The 16648-nt window shown below is 43.0% G+C and overlaps 1 protein-coding gene and 1 long non-coding RNA gene across 3 annotated transcripts in view; one reads left to right on the forward strand and one right to left on the reverse strand.

Annotated features, from left to right (window-relative positions):
• Positions 1–2887: 2887 nt before the first annotated feature.
• Positions 2888–3261, reverse strand: LOC117592824. Its single transcript, XR_004574586.1, has 3 exons — positions 3205–3261; positions 3041–3128; positions 2888–2952 (listed from the first exon to the last, which is right to left on the reverse strand). It is a non-coding gene; the product is annotated as an uncharacterized LOC117592824 (long non-coding RNA).
• The window catches only part of ncalda (neurocalcin delta a), a 59136-nt gene continuing 45432 nt past the window's right edge, over positions 2945–16648 (forward strand). For both annotated transcript variants that reach the window (XM_034286822.1, XM_034286821.1), the window contains exon 1: positions 2945–3379. The gene's annotated coding sequence lies outside the window, so the exon portion shown is untranslated. The remainder of the gene's footprint in view (positions 3380–16648) is intronic.

Consider the following 16648-nt stretch of genomic DNA (forward strand, 5'->3'; position numbering starts at 1 on the left):
TCATAAGAGCCTGTCCCCATTTGAGACGGGTCCACATCGTTTAGCGCACTCTATGAACGGTACCGTGGTCCAACCTCAAAGCCAGTGGTAATATCAGTGCGTGCGCAGTTGGACGACTGCAACCATTCTGGATGACCACCCGGGACGTAGTTTGTATTCCCTTCAAGGTGGACAGTAGTGTCGGCTGGGGTCAAATGTCACAGGCTGCTGGTGTGGACACAGAAATCACAGCGTTGCCTATGACATACCAGTCCATGGGTGACAATCACAATGGACCATTCTACCTCCACTCCACTCTTCTGCTCTTCTTGGTTTTGTTCTGATATGCTCGGTTCTATTATCCTCTTTTCTGTTCTATTCTGTTATGCTCAGTTCAGCTCTGTTGTGTTCTGTGTTGTTCTTTTCTGCTCAGCTCTGTTGTCTTCGCTTGTGTTCTAATCTGTTCTGCTGTGTTCTGTTGTAATATGTTAAGTTCTAATCTGTTCTGTTGTGTTCTGGTCTGTTTTGTTTTGTGTTTGGCAGAGTGCCTGCTGGCTGTGATGGTGATGAGTGAAGCTCGCTGTGTTGCTTTGGGCTCATTAACAGCAATATAAACACCCATTACTGTGATCGCATAATTAATCCGTTTAAAAATGCTGCATGCTTAAAAAGCACCCGAAAATATTACAACGATAACAATTTTACAAAATCATTGTTGACATAATTAGCAATTTAATGTAACGATAATACAACCAAAATAATTAAAGTGTGTTTTCTATCTAAAGTTGATATTTCTATAATTTAGTTATCTTTGAGGATTTCTCTGCTTGCTTTTTTTTGTCTCTTGCTCTTTCACACAAACACACACGCTCATGATAATTTCACTGTTTCCCTGGACATTGTACTTGGCTTCACGACTGTATCTACGTGTCTTGGGCTGTGTGACGACTGAGTCTTTATTCGTCCTAGCGGTAAAAGTCTGCTTTTATTGCATAACAGAATAGAGTGGTCAGCTGGGCTGCTGCGTTCCATCACTCATAGTGTACTGAGTTAACAGGAGTTGGAGGCAATTGCAGCTATGACAGAAGCCTTTGTAATTTGCCTAATTCTGCTACGTGTAGGCCCAGGCTATTTAACAACAAACTGATCCATCGTCTGGTTGTGGTCAATCACAATGGTGTCTTCATAGCAGATTTGCCAAATCTGAACAATAATTGGTATTATTCAAATACATCAATTGTTTAGGCTATAGCCTACAGTGGAGGATCATTTTGGTTAATGGAAAGAATGGAATTACCCCTGCCCCCATACACACACAAATTTAACCACGAATTAAACTCATTATTCCATACCAATACTTTACATGAAATCCCCTTGAGACCCACAAGGCGGGAGGATATGAAGCATGTACGGAGGAAGTGGGAGGGAGACGCGTGTGTATGCCGGTTTATCCTGGAGAATGTAATATAGCACTTTATCGCCATCTGCTGGTCAAAGACAACCGCAATGTGTAGATTATTAAAATGTCCGCTAGGGCGCAGCATTCACCCGTAAAAGAAAGACGCATTCAGCGCACTGCTGACGTGACGTAATTGATGGCCACGCGCAACTGCGCTAGATAGCAACACTCTAAAGTGTAACTAGTAAAACCACACCAACATCTCTATCTACATGCGCGGTTGTCTCCTTAAGTTTCCTTGGTCGGTTTCTGAATTGTTTGGTCTTGATGAAAACGTGTCGCGTTCAATCCACTGTGACTTTCGTAAGTTTTTCGAAATGTAACTGTTTTGATTCCTTTGATTACTGACTGTGGCTAGCTAGCTAGCTAGCTGATAAACTTCTCGTTTCCTCTGACTTGTTATTTATGAAGGAAGCTGGATAACTAGCTAGCTGAAGTTTCTCAGTTATTTAACTTTAACAACTGTTTATTTTGCAATGTGTTACTACAATTATTAGCCAACTTTTGCAGTATGTGTAGTTTAAGTTGTTTGCCATTTCCATCAATGATAACGCACAGGTGAGTAATACGTAACTAGCGAGTTAGCTCCCTAGCTAAAGACAGAACCAACGCGTTAACTAACGGTAACGTTAGTTGGTTCAAGTAAATAATACAAGCCAAGTAATTAAACTTCGCATCTCAATGTATTTATTATACTGTGTCTGAATTGTGCCACGAAACGTTGGAGCAGAACATTTGTAGTTTGCTAGCTAGCCATGCAACTGGTTGTGTGACTGGGGTTTAGCGTGAACACTTAAGCAAACTAGTAAGTTCGTTACATCGATATCTCGAACTGACAGTGACAGTTTAACGCGTAGCCCGTTGTGGACATGCATCGTGGTCATCGTAATTGGTTTTTGTATATTCTGATTTTAAATATTATCTACCATCATCCCAGCAAGTAAAATTGAGTTGCCTGTGTCAAAATGTATTTCGCGAATAAAGGTCATTGTGATATGTTCGTTAAGTGGTTGTGACCCGCGGGGTGAAAAGTTTGTGTTCAGGTATCTGTTACCAAATTGCTTGCTGTTTAGACGCTGAAGTGGATGGGTTTCATGTAGACGTGACTGATAGCGGCTACACGGATGGCTATTGTTTAGCTGGTAGCATAGCTAGCATAAAGAAATCGGTGGGTGAAGTAAAAAAAAAAAAAGAAACTTTCGCTGTAATGCACTGCATTGTTGCGCACTTCGCGGTTGACATCCATACAATCGTCATACTCCGATTTATACCACAGGAGGTGTGAAAGAAATATGGAGTTTCAGTGGGGAGATAAATGAGGATCACCTGTCTGGAACGTAATTAAAATGTTCTAGAAGGGTGCTGTCATTTTGCCCCGGGTGAAACAACCTTAATGGCTCTAGACTCAAATGTTTTTGTCCTTCAGGTGCTGCTGTTAGTCACTTCCACGTGAGGTAACCTGAATAGGTGGGAGGACACATCCCACCTGACCTGCCCCAGAGCAGACATATCACCTGGAGGACAGAGCCCGAACCCCACCCCAGAGCAGACATATCACCTGGAGGACAGAGCCCGAACCCCACCCCAGAGCAGACATATCACCTGGAGGACAGAGCCCGAACCCCACCCCAGAGCAGACATATCACCTGGAGGACAGAGCCCGAGCCCCGCCCCAGAGCAGACATCTCACCTGGAGGACAGAGCCCCGCCCCAGAGCAGACATCTCACCTGGAGGACAGAGCCCCGCCCCAGAGCCAACATCTCACCTGGAGGACAGAGCCCCGCCCCAGAGCAGACATCTCACCTGGAGGACAGAGCCCCGCCCCAGAGCAGACATCTCACCTGGAGGACAGAGCCCTGCCCCAGAGCTGACCTCTCACCTGGAGGACAGAGCCCCGCCCAGATCTTACAAGCCTAAAAGTTGTTGCAGTTTTCCACCAGGTGAGAGCCATGCAGATTCAAAATGTAGATCTCCTATTGAATGTTATTTCTCACAAAACATGTCTCCTGTGATCATTCTGTATCAGGAAACGGTTTCTGTGAAAAGTCTATTACTGTTCTTCATCTGTGTATTCTAGGGGTGAAATGGTACGTGTATTTGTATTGAACCTTTCGGTACAGGGTGCACGGTTTGGTACGCATTGTGAACTGAACACCGTAGTGAGGGGAGAATGGATGGGGCCATGTATCGTGAGATCTTGGCCAACAACCTCCTTCCCTCAGTTAGAGCATTGAAGATGGGTCGTGGCTGGGTCTTCCAGCATGACAATGACCCGAAACACACAGCCAGGGCAACTAAGGAGTGGCTCCATAAGAAGCATTAAAGCATTATATATTTATTTCCTTATAGCTAGGAAATATATTTAATTGTAAAAAAGAAAAATAAGAATAAAAAGTATTGGATTGTTCAGTGTCATGAATAAACCTGGGAAAAATATCCACATGGTAATAAAGTTGTCTTAAATATAAAGAACATTGTTTCGTCTCGTAGCTGCATGCTCCGCGCGTTAGTTACTTCACGCCAGCGTGAACATAGCTTAGAGACCGTCATAGCAGCATTTAGCTTATGAAAGAATTAGCAGGTAACTAAATGCAAAAGGGCGACATTGCAAGCCTTGGTGAGGCAGAACTAGAAGAAACCCCAATATCATTCACATCTGCCACCTGGGAACATTTTGGTTTCACTGTTAAATATAACGGGGATTGCCAACAAGTGGTGGAAATTCTACAAAATAGAGGCTCTGTTTTTTGACTATATTCTTTTCGGGAGGCAATACGAGTAATACGACTACTTATTGTTATACATGGAAAAATATATTTGTATCTTCTTTGGAAGTAACCTGTTTCAAGTGGTCTTATTTTAAGGCACTGCTATGTGGCTTTATATTGATGTGCTGATATAGGCTATGTACTCTTGAAGTTTTGTTTTAAATGATTATGCAGTTTTTTTGTTGTGCCTTTGTTCCCATATTCTCCTTAGAATTCAGGCTACCCATGTTTACTGTTAAGTGGAAAATCCTAATACAAATTACATATAATGGGGAGAAGTATTTGATTTTGCAGATTTTCCCACTTAAAGCATGTAGAAGTCTGTAATCATAGGTACTCTTCAACTGTGAGTGACGGAATCTAAAACAAAAATCCAGAAAATCATTGTATGATTTTTAAGTGATTAATTTGCATTTTATTGCATGACATAAGTATTTGATACATCAGAAAAGCAGAACTTAATATTTGGTACAGAAACCTTTGTTTGCAATTACCGAGATCATACATTTCCCTGTAGTTCTTGACCAGGTTTGCACACACTGCAGCGTTGATTTAGGCCCACTCCTCCAATACAGACCTTCTCCAGATCATTCAGGTTTCGGGGCTGTCGTTGGGCAATACAGACTTTCAGCTCCGTCCAAAGACTTTCTATTGGGTTCAGGTCTGGAGACTGGCTTGGCCACTCCAGGACCTTGAGATGCTTCTTATGGAGCCACTCCTTAGTTGCCCTGGCTGTGTGTTTCGGGTCGTTGTCATGCTGGAAGACCCAGCCACAACCCATCTTCAATGCTCTTATTGAGGGAAGGAGGTTGTTGGCTAAGATCTCGTGATACATGGCCCCATCCATTCTCCCCTCGATACGGTGCAGTCGTCCTGTCCCCTTTGCAGAAAAGCATCCCCAAAGAAAGATGTTTCCACCTCCATGCTTCACGGTTGGGATGGTGTTCTTGGGGTTGTACTCATTCTTCTTCTTCCTCCAAACACGGCGAGTGGAGTTTAGACCAAAAATATCTATTTTTGTCTCATCGGACCACATGACCTTCTCCCATTCCTCCTCTGGATCATCCAGATGGTCATTGGCAAACTTCAGATGGGCCTGGACATGCGCTGGCTTGAGCAGGGGGACCTTGGGTGCGCTGCAGGATTTTAATCCATGATGGCGTAGTGTGTTACTAATGGTTTTCTTTGAGACTGTGGTCCCAGCTCTCTTCAGGTCATTGACCAGGTCCTGCCGTGTAGTTCTGGGCTGATCCCTCACCTTCCTCATGATCATTTATGCCCCACGAGGTGAGATCTTGCATAGAGCCCCAGACCGAGGGAGATTGACCGTCATCTTGAACTTCTTCCACTTTCTAATAATTGCGCCAACAGTTGTTGCCTTCTCACCAAGCTACTTGCCTATTGTCCTGTAGCCCATCCCAGCCTTGTGCAGGTCTACAATTTTATCCCTGATGTCCTTACACAGCTCTCTGGTCTTGGCCATTGTGGAGAGGTTGGAGTCTGTTTGATTGAGTGTGTGGACAGGTGCAGTAAATACAGGTAATGAGTGGAGAACAGGAGGGCTTCTTAAAGAAAAACTAACAGGTCTGTGGGAGCTGGAATTCTGACTTGTTGGTAGGTGATCAAATACTTATGTCATGCAATAAAATGCAAATGAATTATTTAAATCATACAATGTGATTCTCTGGATTTTTATTTTAGATTCCGTCTCTCACAGTTGATGTGTACATATGATAAAAATTACAGACCTGTACATGCTTTGTAAGTAGGAAGACCTGCAAAATTGGCAGTGTATCAAATACTTGTTCTCCCCACTGTATTTCTCAGGCATTTATTTTGTAGATGTATCAAAACCGTACTGAACCTTGACACCACTATACCGTATCATACCAAACCGTGAGTTTGGTGAACAGTTAGCATATCGCTGCTAGCATATTCAGTTCTCTTTAAACGGCAATCCTGTTGCAATGCATACAGAGATGGATCATCCCATCTGCCTGTCTGCCAGCTATAGGCTATACAGTGTTTGTAGACTGTCTGCAGCCCCCGCAAACCTCTGTTTCTTGCATTTAAATTATATTTTTTGAGGTGTGACTTGAAGATGGTTGTCCATCTACGCTTCCAAAGGAACTTATCAGGTTTGATAGAAGAACAGTCAAATCTTGTATTCAAGTTTTATTAGACGTACAGTTTATTTAACAATAAAATAAGGAAGTTCTCCTTAAGTGTGTAATATGGTGTAATAACATGGCACCCAGTGCAGAAGGGTTAGATAGAGACATTAGCTGACGGGTTGGTTTGCTTCAACCAGCTGTGACACACACCAGCTCACTGTTATGCTCACCATTACTTACACCATTACTGATTACCTCATTACCCCAGATCTAACACCAACCACTGATCCTCTTGATCCACTAATTACCTCATCCTCTTCACCATACAGACTCTCTCATACAGAAATGTTTACATGGAAATAACCACATGTATAATAATAACTATTGTATAATTCTTATTTGCTATTCACAGTGAGCAACATTGTTACTATTGTATTATTCTTATTTGCTATTCACACTTGAAACATTGTTTTTACTCGCTATTTTCTGCACGCAATAAGCACTGGACAGCTATTTGCACAAGAGAGGAGTGTTCAGGGAGCATGTTCTGTATTTTACTGTAGATGTGGTATCAATGATGGTTAGACTTTGGACTCTTGTGATGGATTGGAAAGATGTATTATTCCCCAATTGTATGAAATAGGTTTGACTTTGTTTTTTAGGTAATGGAATTATTCATTTAAAAACCTCCACTGCTCTGTAGGTCTTAGAATTAATCTGCTAGTATCAGACATCTCACATGCCCTTTTAAAGACATATATTTGTGCACAGGGCAGGTCATATTTGCTCAATCAATAGCCTATTTTACACCTGTTAGCGTTGTGGTATTAACCAACTCTGAATACCTCCCTGAGCCATGTGTGTTAAACCTGAAATCATGTGAAACAACTTGCTCCAGGTGGACTGCATTTAACCAATTATGTGGCTTAAGACGATTGGTTGCACCAGAGCTCATTCAGGTGTGTTATAACAAAGCGGTGAAAACTTGTGCAGGCAGTTGTTTTCTGTTTCATGTTTGTAATTTGGGCTGCAACTGCTAATCAATAAAAATCAACAATGTTGATAATAAAAATAGTAGGTGGGGGGGAGTTCCATTATCGATTAGTCGGGTCTGTGTGAGCTGAAAAAAATACATTGAATTACAGGGGAGGCTGCAGGGCTTAGCAACATGACCAAATCTAAAACAGGTGTCTGCGTTTCATAGTGTCAAGTGTTTCTTCTCCAATGTATTGTTGTTCATCAACTTGACGGTCGCTGTAGCGCCACTAAAACCGTTGTGCTACTTGTGCGTATGGAGTTGGTTCACAGCCAAGCAGTGCATTCTAGCTAAATGTTGGAAGTAAAGATATTTTCTCTAATGCGTTCAGCTGTGGCTTAACGTGACGTTCGCAGTATCGCCAGATATCAACAGATTAAGCAAGTATGAAGTAGTTTGTTAGCTCTATTTGTCATTCATTTAGATTCTGAATTTTCTTTTCAGTTGGACATCATGAAAATGTTTGATTAGTGACCAGCCCCTGATTAAGTATATATTTTTTTTCTTCTGTTGTGACATTTAGATGTGGAGGAGTCCAGGGGGTGTCTGTTTTGTAATGGAGACTTGCAGCACTAGGGGGCCTTGCGATTCCACGCTGTCGTGGACGTCCTCATTGAAAATGACATCCAGTGTAACACAAATGAGTACTTAATATGAATGATGTCCTAAATTAAGATTGTTTTTGTGAAAAAGGGTGCCTACATCTTATTAACTTATGTAACATTATAATACATTCACAACTATTTCACATGTTTTTCCCCTCACTAAACATGGATTTCTTTGAATCTGTAAGAAATTATATCAAAACAAAAATCGACAATTTAGAACATCTTTCGTTAGAACATCTCTTTTGCAGTGCTGTCACTACAGCCTTGGTGAGGCTGTAACAGGTTTGTCCTCTGTGTTTGGCCAAAATGCCTTGGATCCATGTGTAATTCCCCAAGGTCCCCGTGCAGCTCCCCAAGGTCCCCGTGCAGCTCCCCAAGGTCCCCGTGCAGCTCCCCAAGGTCCCCGTGCAGCTCCCCAGGGTCCCCGTGCAGCTCCCCAGGGTCCCCGTGCAGCTCCCCAGGGTCCCCGTGCAGCTCCCCAGGGTCCCCGTGCAGCTCCCCAGGGTCCCCGTGCAGCTCCCCAGGGTCCCCGTGCAGCTCCCCAGGGTCCCCGTGCAGCTCCCCAGGGTCCCCGTGCAGCTTAGTTGGAATAGCGTGGCACTTGCAGCGCCAGTATATTGGGTTCAGTTACCAACGTCTTTCAGTACGGAAATGTATGCATTCACTTTTGTAAGTTGCTCTGGGCTAGTGTCTGCTGAATTACTAAATGTAAACATTTTAAATTATGTTAATCCTCTATCTTCAATCCAGTATTCATCATCATCATTGATGTCTGGTCTATAGACAGTTGTCCACTGTTGAAAACGCATCAGTCTTTCAGTTCTTTAGCACTTTATTTTGGGAATTCAAGCCACTGTACTAAGTAACCTGTCCTTTATTACACCTGGGCTTTTATCACTTTTTTTTGCTTTCTTGATCACAAACCATCAAGTCACAATCATGGTTTTACTGGTGTGGACTTTTTTTTCAATCAATAGGGATTAAGTTGGGCTGAGCAATATGGCAAAAAGTATTATTTCTCAATATATGGTGCTGATAAATATCACAACGTACACTTTGCCGCTCCCCTGCCTGCTGCGATTTCGCAATTATGCAAAAAAAAAAAAGCACTAAATCACCATGGAATTATTGGACATTACACCGAAGTACACAGTAGTAAAAGGCATGGATGAATACCACCACACTCCACTTTTCCACTGCACTTTTCAATTGTTTATTAGCTGGTAACATTAGTATTTATAGTGTTTTGAGAGGGTGTTGTGTTCTTATATAGCAAGTGCCAGTGACTGCTGTTGCATTTTCCTTCAACATGCCATCTTTATGACTCAATGTTTTGTTCTAGGGCATGTTGCAGCTCACTGGTTCAGAAATAAGCTGCTGTCATCCCCCCTGACCTGGGGTTTAGCGTGCCCCCCTGGTCTCAACTGACCTGGGGTTTAGCGTGCCCCCCCCCTGGTCTCAACTGACCTGGGGTTTAGCATGCCCCCCCCCGGTCTCCACTGACCTGGGGTTTAGCGTGCCCCCCCCCCTGGTCTCCACTGACCTGGGGTTTAGCGTGCCCCCCCCCCCTGGTCTCCACTGACCTGGGGTTTAGCGTGCCCCCCCCCCTGGTCTCCACTGCCCTGGGTTTTAGCGTGCCCCCCCCCCTGGTCTCCACTGACCTGGGGTTTTGGGTGCCCCCCCCCCCCGGTCTCCACTGACCTGGGGTTTAGCGTGCCCCCCCCCCCCTGGTCTCCACTGACCTGGGGTTTAGCGTGCCCCCCCCCCTGGTCTCCACTGACCTGGGGTTTAGCGTGCCCCCCCCCCGGTCTCCACTGACCTGGGGTTTAGCGTGCCCCCCCCCCGGTCTCCACTGACCTGGGGTTTAGCGTGCCCCCCCCCCCGGTCTCCACTGACCTGGGGTTTAGCGTGCCCCCCCCCCCGGTCTCCACTGACCTGGGGTTTAGCGTGCCCCCCCCCCGGTCTCCACTGACCTGGGGTTTAGCGTGCCCCCCCCCGGTCTCCACTGACCTGGGGTTTAGCGTGCCCCCCCTGGTCTCCACTGACCTGGGGTTTAGCGTGCCCCCCCTGGTCTCCACTGACCTGGGGTTTAGCGTGCCCCCCCCTGGTCTCCACCCCTGTAACAGCTCCCTGTAGTAGTTTAGTTTGGAGGATTCCCTCCCTGGTCATGGTGCGGTGTCTTTCTTCCTGTCATTAAAATACTACCAGCTGGTTAAAGAGGCTCTGTGTCTCCAAAATGAAACCGGATCCTGGTGACTGTTGGCTAGGGAAAGGGTTTCTGAGACTCCCAGAGCAGAGTAATGTGATGCTGCTGTGTAGAGGAGGGGTGACTTTCCATTTCAGCGGTATGTCTGCATCACATCATACAACTGGCTGTCAAACATTTCATGTACCACTTGGTCAACAAAGGCAAACCTTTCAATCAATCAATCAATCAATAAAATATATTTATAAAGCCCTTTTTATAACAGCAGTTGTCACAAAGTGCTTTTACAGAAACACCCGGCCTTAAACCCCAAGGAGCAAACAACAGTAGTGTTGAATTCAGTACATCATAATCTGACTGAAAGTGTTTGCATACAAAATTATATGCTGAAATGCAGTATTTCCATTGGTCAGCAGAACACAGACCAATTTCTGATGTCAAATTTGAAAAGTGGCACCCCTACTTCTCTTCTGTTGGTAAGATACACAAGTATTAGCAGACAAGCCAAATTCCCGCTGCCAATTTCCTGCTTCATAAAATTCTACAGTCTTCACTCAACTTCTGTTCAAGTGGGAAAAGTAACGAGGAGTGTGTGTGAGTCATTGTGCCATCTAAATTGTAAATCGCTTTATACAGTGTTTGTAATATTCACAATTGTTTTTTTATAGCTTTTAAACTGGTCTACCAATTAGACATAAATGTGATCTGAACATAATCTTAATCTCATTGTTCAGGTGTGGCTGCTTTGAAACTGAAAGTGGCAATCTGATCTTGCGTGGCAAATCAGATTTAATCCCTAATGTCTGGGTTCATGATGTGTAACATTGTTAGTAGAACATTCTGCAGTTTTCACTTTCTTCACAGGCATTTTCCATTAGCCACGGAGCTCTGGCTGCTTAGCAACAGCCAACAGACAGCTCTATCCACCAGAGCTTCCGGTTACCAACTTCGGGTTGTTATTGTTTGTGCAATCATCACATGGAGCTGTCAGCTGTTCCCTCTCAACACTCTGTGCAGTAGCCTGCCTGATATTTTGACAGTTAAGTCTTAAGGACCAGTAGGGAGGGAGTTGATCAGTGAAGATATTAATAGCAGGAACAAGGCAGCAGCTGTTGATGTATTATTAGAGCCTTGTGTTTGAATGATATCATCCAGTAATTACACTTCAGTGAAAAGTTTCATGACATGTCTGTCTTGTATTTACAGTATGTTGTGCATTGTGGTTAAGGAGTGTACACAGGAATGTCTCTATATAGCGTAGGTGTTGAGTTTTTGTCCTCTGCCAGCGTGGCAGCTATGTTTATTGCCTGTGCCAACTAAATAGCCTTAACTTAGTTGTGGATTTATTCAATATTGGATTGGACTTTTATGATGGCATGGAGAGTGGCTTGGAAAGAATTTGGACCCTTTCACTTCCTGCACAAGTTGTTATAGACTTGATTTTTAAAATGCTAAAACCTTCTCAAGGAGCACAGTGGGAAAGAACTTTGGACCCTTCAAGGCTTTTGTTCGAGCAGGCCACCCAGAGAGTCATTGTAGCATAGATAGGCTACTCTCTGGCTTGGACCTTTCAATTTACCCGCTGCATGTTTGCAGAATAAACAATATTTTTTTTATTTGTATATTTCACCACTCATACAGTTACAACAAAGCAGTTTTTAATAATCTGCTGTCATTTGGCAGCATCAGGAGAAACGTTGGGAGTGAAAGTTACACTGGCTGAATTTGGGGAAGTCATCAGTTGCAGGTAGTCAGGTCAGGAACAGGCTCCAGGGCTAAGCTGCACCGATAGGTTATAACACGGTGAAGCCACGACTGAAGCCTGACTCAGACAATATAGGTTCATGGCTTAAGCCTGGTTTGGATGACTGGTCCAGGGCTAAAGCCCGGCTGGGACGACAAGGGTTGTTATGGAAATGTTGGACTTGTGCATTTGAGAATAATTAATAAACTGTTAAATTGTGCCAAGAGAATTTTGTCTCTGTTTCTTACTCCTTTAAGAGTGTCGATCGATGGAATTGCCATCTCAGGGTCCTCGGCTAGGTTTTGGCATGCCTGGAATGAACGCACAGAGATGATCCCAGTCTACGGTTTGGAGAGAAGCCTGCACTCTGAGCCAAGAGCTGCTGCATTCTCTTACTGCAACTTATGAGGTGTGCGAAGACCTGTATCACTTAGCCTTTTCACACTGCGTTTCCCCGCTAAGACTGGCCCTTACTCATTCAGCCTGGGGACAACAAGCTGGACTTAATTGGAACTTCTGCTGTCCAACCGTTTATTATCCCTGGGCCATTCTCATCCCTCATACCCCCATCATCTGCTCCAAATGGCCGGTATGTTAACTGACTGTGTAGACATTCTCGTGCAGTTATGCCTGTTGCTCGTTAAGAAATTCGAAGCCGTTCGACGTCAAGGGAGAGCCGAGTGTAACTTTCCCGCCGTGTCTCGTAACCTTGGCGTGCTTCCGCTGCACGCTTGGTAATTCACAGCAGGGGTGTGGTGCTCGTGGGGGGGACCGTGTGCTCGGTGCTGTAGATAATCCGGCGTACCGCATGGAGTGTGGAAGTGGAGAGCAGGAAGGTGGGGGGTGGCGCTGAGTGGGTCCGGGATCGTGACAGCTGGTCTGCTGCAAGTGATATGGAGACAGGAGAGATGGAGGGGGGGGGATGATGATGAAGATGAAGACGGGAGCCAGACGTAGGAGTGTGTGCGGAATCCGCCAAACGTTGCCAACCTGAGGCGCATGGAGTCTGTTTTCTACCTGACGCCTACGCGGCACGACTGGTGACGACAGAGTTATGCCATCGTCTGTTACATTTGGACAAACACACACACACACACACACACACACACACACACACACACACACAGCACAAACACTTTCTCCCACACACAGCACAAACCTGCACATAAACACACACTCCCACACGCCGCTCGTGGCAAATAGATTCTTATCAGCTCTTTGTGCATCATATGGGTGGATGCTCTGGATCAGAAGAGACTAATTGAGAGGCTAAGCTCCCCTCTCTGACACTTTTTAAATGCACTGAATGACTTGCTGCTGTGTTGTTAATGGCTGTAACTGGTGATTTTTGTTATTGCTGTGATAATGGTTTAAATGCATATTACCATTTTGCATTTTAAGCTCTGATTGCCTTTATGTTCCCCAGTTCCTACCTGCCTCGTTGCCATGGTATCAGCCAGTCCAGACGTAGCAGGGTCTGTTTTGTACTCTCTTAGCCAAATCAACTGCGAGGTTCAGTCCAAAAAGGAGACTTGAGGTTTGATTGAACCATCATGCCTCCCTTCCAAGAAATTTTCTGTAGATAATACACCATACCTGCCCCAACATGGTCAGCCAATCTAGTGAGGACTTTGTATTTATAGTAAAAGTATTTATTTTTACTTCCTCCTGGCAGTGGTTTGAAACCTCAGGGACAGTTTTTACAGTCCGTATTGTGATGGTAGTGAGGCGCTCTCATTCTTTGTTTCTGATGTTTTCTTGTTAGCGGACGTAGTGTGTACTTCACATACTGTAAGACCGATCCCTTCATTACAGTGGGCCTGTGTTCCAAATTACACCCTGTTTCCTTTCATTGTTCCCGTCTGACTTCCAGTTGATGGCACCAGCACATGTTTTGGTTGTGGTCATTTTCCATAATGAGACCCACAATGTACCTGCATCCATTCAGAACCAGGATAATGAGTGAATGTTTTGATATTTAAACACATAACCATTATAATTAATGGATGTTTTGATATTAAAACACAACCGTTATAATGAGTGGACGTTTGGATATTAACACACAGAACCGTTATAATGAATGGATGTTTTGATATTAACACACAGAACCGTTATAATGAATGGACGTTTTGATATTAACACACAGAACCGTTATAATGAATGGACGTTTTGATATTAACATACAGAACCGTTATAATGAATGGATGTTTTGATATTAACACACAGAACCGTTATAATGAATGGACGTTTTGATATTAACACACAGAACCGTTATAATGAATGGACGTTTTGATATTAACACACAGAACCGTTATAATGAATGGATGTTTTGATATTAACACACAGAACCGTTATAATGAATGGACGTTTTGATATTAACACACAGAACCGTTATAATGAATGGACGTTTTGATATTAACATACAGAACCGGTATAATGAATGGACGTTTTGATATTAACACACAGAACCGTTATAATGAATGGATGTTTTGATATTAACACACAGAACCGTTATAATGAATGGACGTTTTGATATTAACATACAGAACCGTTATAATGAATGGACGTTTTGATATTAACACACAGAACCGTTATAATGAATGGACGTTTTGATATTAACATACAGAACCGTTATAATGAGTGGACGTTTTGATATTAACACACAACCATTATAATGACAAATCACATTTGATTTGACAATGTAAAACATGAGAGCAGCAGTGACAGTAGGGGTTTGCCCCCCACCCAACGCAGAACCTTGCCGAAATAGGCTCAATAGTTATCCGTTTGTGCTGTTAAAAGTTTTGTTTGTGCTGCATACATTTTCTTTTAGATATTGAAGAATATTTTTAATTGGTCATTCTGAGGTCACAACATGCTCCAAATTCACCCAAAATAGGTTCGTTTGTTTGTGCTTTGTTTTTTCTTTTGCCGATTTGTGCCGTTAAAGTTTGGTTTGTGCTGCGGCAGTGTATATTATATTAGGCATTTCATTATAGGTGATGACATCACCAGCCCCCCAACCTGCTTCAAACAAAGTTTGTGCCGGTATAGTTTTTGGTACATACAGAAGCTAAATTTCTATTAGATGTTGCATTGACTCTACTCTCTTTCCACCATAACTCTTTCATTACCTAATCTGTGTATTTCAAAGATTGCCTTACCTCCCCTTATAACGATTATATTTTCAATATCTAAACAATTACTGCATCACAAATGAAAATTTTAATAGCACAAACCAGCACAAACAAAGCACAAAAGAGTAAGCCTATTTTGAGTCAGTTTGGAGCTTGTTGGGGGGCTGAGTGACATCATAACCAAGAAAATAAATGTCTCATATATAAAATACCGAAGCAGCACAAACAAAAATGTTAAACCGGCACAAACGAAGCACAAACAAATGAGGCTTTTTTGATAGATTTTTGGGTGACCTCAGAATGACCTTTTTAAAATATTCTTTAATATCTATAAAATGATAGCAGCACAAATGAAAATATTAATGGCACAAACGATTGAGCCTTTTTTGCAGAAGTTTCGTGTTAGGTGGGGGGCCAACTTCATGCAGGTGTTGTTCTGTGTTGCTCAGTGGCATGAACACTTATTAAATCCATTTTGATTTAATGTTGTGACACAATAAAAAGTTCAAAAGTCCAAAGAGGGTGAACACTGTTTAACTGCTTAAACAGTCAAATAGGAAAAAGATTTATTTCTGAAATCTGTGCATATTGGCCTGGACTAGGTTATTCACCAGAGGAAATGGAAACTCTAAAAGCTGAGCTAGATTGATGACTGTAAATGACTGCTCGTTATTCCTAAAAGTTTGTACAAAACCAGGAGAGAGAGGAAGTCATTGCTGATAATCGTCTTGTGACGTTTGTTTCGGAACTTAAAGGTATTACATAAGTGGGCCAGTCTATAGCTTGAGCCCATTCTCTCATGGCAGGAATTACAAGTCCGTATCACTGACAAACACATCTGCCATGAAGGAAAAAAAAGTACCCCCACCCCCCTACACGTTCATCTGTGATAAATTACATAAATTAACGAAATTAGTGTACATTACTCATGTTGCAACCAGCTATTAACAGGCCCATCAAAACCATGTAGGCAATGACATAGTATCTTAGTTGTAGTCACCATCTGGTTCTAATTCCAACAATAATGTTATGGGTTTTGAAATATGTATGAACACATTTTTGTATGCGTCTTCAAAATTACCCACAATGCAACATTTAAGCTTTAAAGTGATAAGATGTTGGTGTCAATCATTTTGGCACTTCTGTTTTAGAGAAATGCATTGGTAATTTGTGAAGTGTAATGTGGCTGATTCCCTTGAATCATTAATGAGGTTAGTAGATGGCTCATTACCTGTGATTTCATACAGCCTTTTTTGGTCATCCTATCAGGGGTGTCTATGGAATTGGATACGACTTTATATTTGAAGAAACTAGTGTCAATTGTTTACTGTAGTGCCTGCGTTACATTTATGCCACGCTCCTCGTAAAACCTTTGTGGCATGACGCTGCCAGCCTGCTGAAGTCTGAAAATAGAAGAGTGAAGTGTAACTTTGCTTTTGGATTTGGGGTGTCTATATTACTGCCATTTAATGTTCATGGATTTCGGTTGTCTTGAATGCTACCTAGCTTTTGGAGTTGGTAAAAATTCTAAGTATATTCAAATTAAGTCACGTTACATTTAAGTCACTTAAAAGAGGTATATTCGCTCTGGTCCCT

Source organism: Esox lucius, chromosome 16 (assembly GCF_011004845.1).
Source record: "Esox lucius isolate fEsoLuc1 chromosome 16, fEsoLuc1.pri, whole genome shotgun sequence".
In the NCBI taxonomy this organism is placed as follows: Eukaryota; Metazoa; Chordata; class Actinopteri; order Esociformes; family Esocidae; genus Esox; species Esox lucius.